The sequence below is a fragment of the Corvus brachyrhynchos genome, unplaced genomic scaffold (genome assembly GCF_000691975.1).
Source record: "Corvus brachyrhynchos isolate BGI_N302 unplaced genomic scaffold, ASM69197v1 scaffold227, whole genome shotgun sequence".
Lineage (NCBI taxonomy): Eukaryota > Metazoa > Chordata > Aves > Passeriformes > Corvidae > Corvus > Corvus brachyrhynchos.
Window position 1 is genome coordinate 445186 of NW_008239290.1, and position 4919 is coordinate 450104.

A 4919-nucleotide genomic window follows, 5' to 3' on the forward strand; every position below is an offset into this window, starting at 1 on the left:
CGGCAGTCTGGGGGGCAGTCCATGGGGAGGCGGGAGGCCTGTGGAGCGTTTACTTGCAGGGATCACAGGGCTGTGAGAGCAGGAACAAGCAGACTGGGGAAGGAGTGTGACAACAGCCTAAAGGCACTGCAGGCTGTATTTCTCCAGCAGTTGCACTGTTTGGTACGTGGCTGCTCGGTTAGTTACTGGCATCGGTGTCAGGTTTTTCTCACGCGGTCGAAGGTATTTTAGGTGATTCAAAAGCTACTATTTAATTGTATTTTACACCTTAGGTTGAGGCAAACTGCTTTGTGAAGTTAGCTATTACTGTTCTGGAAAGCAAATTAAAGAGAGCTCTATGTGAAGAGATTGGTGGAAACTGGCAGTGTTTATTAAACATAAAAGTTAAAAGATACTCAAGTTGTGACTTTTTTACTTATTTCCAAACCATAACTATATTTAGTTTTGACATATTCATGAACATATTTATGACATTCATGAATATTCATGATTTCCCAGGTGACATTAGGGGTTATAGTTCCTCATAACTTGCTGAGGTTATCTGTGCTGAGGAGGCTGTGGGGGCATTCTGTAGGCACATATTGTTGGATTCTGTACTATTTTTTTCTAACTTACAAGAAATTAGACAGGACTCTGGACTACCTCAGGTGCCACAGAACAAAATGCAGGCCTTTTTGAATATCAGTATTGTGAAAGAACAGTTTTGTTCAATATTTACATGCAGTTTTTCACAATGATAAAGCAAAACAGATGCCTAACTTTGTTAATAATAAGTAATTCCTCTTTTAGAAGAACTGTTTGAAGTGAATAAGGCTAATTCACATGGCTGACTTCACAAACTGGGGATTAGATCTTTTTGTATGAAAAGTGCATTTTGAGTAAAATGAGGCAACTATCTTTTGAGCTAGAAAGACTCTTTTGTTTCATATAAAGACGTTGTAGTAGAAAGCTTATGATCACTGATAAAGGAAAAACAATCACCCCCAAATCTTTAGATAGTCTACTATGTACACCAATGTATTTGGGGTAATTTTTGCTCTGTTTTTAAAACAAAGCCATGTAATAATTTATTTCTGCTGAGGAGTAGTTAACCATGAAATTTATTTATTATCATTGTATATTTGAATTAGAAACAGAAACACTTCCTTGTGTGGGGCACTGTGGAGACCTTATAATTTAAGATCCTGTGAAGTGAGACTCTGTGTCACATGGGCATAGCAGAGAAAGGCAATAGAGGACCTACAGCTCAAGAGTGAAGCAATGTGCTGTGTGTTGGTGGGGCTGATACTGTGGCTGTCTCTGGGAGCCATGCTTTTCAGGTGAACCCTTGCCTCTGTTTTGACCTGACGCTGCAGAGGCAGCTGACTATCCGTGTCCATCACAGGAGGTGTGAACAAAAGCTTGCAGAACTAAGTTGTCAACGCTTGGAATACTTACAGACCCTGTAACAGGAAGTATCATAGGGCAGTGCTGAACAAGTCTTGTGTGTAGAGTAAGAGTTTCGACATGAGTTCTGGAAGCTGAGTTTCAGAATATGCCATGAGTAACTCTTGATGAAGCCACCTTTTATTGTTTATTCCAGTTGCTGAAATAAGCAGTAAACAAATAAGGGTACTTCATATCCAAAGTTTGTCCTCCTTTCTGCATTTCTGTACTCATCTGACTCACATTTCCTCCTGCTGTTACTTCTGCTCTGTTCATATGGAGATCATCTGGCCCCCATGCTGCTGAGAATTTCTCTCTCCTCAGGCCTGGATGTGGACAAAGACAGCAAATTCATTGCTGAACAGGTTTCACAGACTGGATAATGTTATCTCTTCGGAAACTGGAAAAAAGCATGCTTTCTTAAACTATACTACAGTGATGAAAAGGGAGTTTTCAGATACACTCTCCAAAGAAATGGAGAGCAAACTAAGATTACCTTTCTCTTTGAAACACTTTAAACACCCCTTCCTCCATGCAAGCAGTACTTGAAGTGTTGGGGTTTGCTGGTGGTTCAGTAATCAAAATGTTATTTGTAGTGTCTTTGTAGTAGGCTGCACAGATTGGGAATTTAGTCACTGCTGTTAATATTCTTCCTGAAGCGGAAAACCACAACTAAGGGAAATATGAAGAAAGAGAGGAGGATGGAAGAAAAATGAAAAGCTAGAGCATACCTTTGTCCAAGGTTTTAATTTGTATCTAACCTTCCCTGTCATTTCTATCCTTCTAATTCTTTCAGGATATGATAGAAAAATGTCCCCTCTGACTATAGAAAAGCACTCTCAAATTTCTGTGCCACTACTTGAAACACGGTGATGCTTTTAATGCAGACATTTTCCATGGCCTTAACTGCTCACAGGTCTGTACCAAACAAAAGTAGCCATTGTGAATACCTAGCAAGTACTGTTCATAAACATTTTTATAATGTTTGACCTTAAGAGTGACCTGAGATTAATGGATATGTTGTATCAGTTTTAATGGGGCTCTTCTCCCTTGGATACACACATGTGACTCCCATTAGTCTTAATGGGAGTTATATGTGTGCCTAGAGGTTAGACAAGATCTCTAAAGGTGCTGTTATGCTCTCTTGTATTAACGATCTCATAATTGCTGAGGTGCTGCACCTTTGCATTGAAAGCAAACTAATTAAATTGGTCTAGTATAAGTTGGTATACTAGCATACCTGGCACGTATGTGTGTTTTCCTGTGGGTCCCTCAGTACACAGAGGTAGAAGCCAAATAGAATGTGGAATTTAAATTTTACATGTGACTTGACTTTCTTTGTAATTGTTCTCTGTAATCAAAAATGAATTCATGAGTTTGATTTCTAAGAAAGATGATTGTTCATGTGATTACGGAGAAAGAAGCTGCATGTGGTGTTTTATTTTATCATTAAAGCATGTATTGAGAAAATGGACTGAATTGATTCTTATTTTGATGTTCCAAATCATGCACTTTGAAAAAAGACAGTTAGGTCTAGAGGATTAACGTGAAGCTTGATGTTGAATTTTAATTATGGCTTTGTTACTCATTTCTTCCAAGAGCCTTTAGACAAAGCACTTCACCTTTCTTTGATTTCCAGGTATGTAAAATATCTGCTTGCTTCTTAGTGTTGCAGACATAAATTAATATCTGTTCTGTGCTTTGAAATTTCAAGATTGGTATGTCTAACTGTATTCTGCTGGCATAATCATGAAAGTACAGAAGGAGGGAAAAAATCATAATACCCACCTGATACATCCAGGGAGAAGCTCTGGTGATGATGCAGATCTGTGGAGAGAAGTTTATGATGCATAAAACAGTGTATCAGTGATGAAAAATTTTTGGTATTATATATGTCTATCTTTTGGACCAGGTTTTTCAGTGAAAGCGATTGTACAGTAGGCAAATTGATATTGTATAGACATTTGACATTTTTATCAATCAAAATAACGATTAGAATTTGATGCTTAGTGTGGAAATTTGTTTGCTGTATGCCATGACTGTCTCTGTACATTTGAAAATGATGTCGTTTTCTTTGAAAACACAAATTTGGGGAAAGAATGAATCTTCATATTCACATGTTGGAGGAGAAGAAGCATTTATGTGCTAACCTTCACTTTTAAACTTGGTTTACTGTTTTCTTTTTTTCTTTTTTCAGATACAGATAAACTCAATTTCACAATCCAGTTTTACTGTTTGAGAAGTAACAGGCCCTGGGGTTCGTTTTGGTTATTTTTGTTGTTGTTTTGTTGGGAATTTTTTTGATAATATAATTATTTTATCTTTGACCTTATGTGTTTCTTAGTTTCTAGTAGAAAGTAGCAAATATCTACTGAGACTGTGATGGTAATGTCTTCAGCTCTGTAATTTAAAATACCTGGAAAAATTTTGTGAATAGTTTTGTAAATATATTTCCTTACATTTGACTCCAGTGTATAAAATATATGGATAAAAATTTTCTTTCTCATGTAAATTTCAAACAATAATTTCCTTTGGTTTTTTTAATTTGTGATTAGTTCTCCAGTACTCTTTAAAGAAGGAATAGTTAATCTTCTTAGTATTATATTTTAGGTTATGTAAGATATTGTTAAAGAAAGTTGAAAGTTAAAACAAACCTTAGCTAATTTCAGTTTTATATGTATGCTTATCCATAAAAGAGAATGAATAGGTCTATTTTGTAACCATGGGAAACTAAATTTCCAAGATTTTAGGTGTGTTTCTATTTACTTAAGGTTCTTTGACCTAAATTCTGCTTTGATGACATACTGTAAACTTCCAGAGACAGGAGTTGTGTCGTATGTATTTTTACAGTGTCAAGCACTTGCACTCTTATGAAGGAAACTTCTGTTGGGGAAAAATATACTCCAAGCTTTACTAGTATCTATAGACCAATTTTCTAGGCAGAATAAGCAATATCATCAAAAAAGATTTAGTTTTTGGTTTGTTTTTTTCATTTTCCAAAATTACGCATATATTATTTTTGTCAATATAATGGTTGACTGAGCGTGAGAAATTAATTCTGTCCCTCATATGTGAAGGGTGATCAAATACTAGAGCAGGTTTCCCAGATGGGTTATGGACTCTCCATCCCTGGAGGTAGTTAAAACTCAGCTGGACACAGCTCTTAAACAACCTGCTTTGAGTGAGGAGTTGGACAAGACCTCAGCCATTCCATGAGTCTATAAATTGTGTAGTTGACTTGTTGACACTTTTTCATTGTAGACCAGCTTTCAAATACCAGTTTGTTGTAACCGCTGGACTCTGCCTAGCAGGCTGCTGCTCCCTGAGAGCTCAGCGAGGGTTTCCTGGGGCCATGCGATCAGTCGCATCCTGCAGTCCATTTCGGGCAGCCCCACGATCTGGCTCCGGCAGCCAGCAGCGTTACAACGCAGTGGATGGTAAAGGAGGTAGAGAAGGGTCTCTCTTGAGGGTTTGAGATGGCTTTAATCACATCT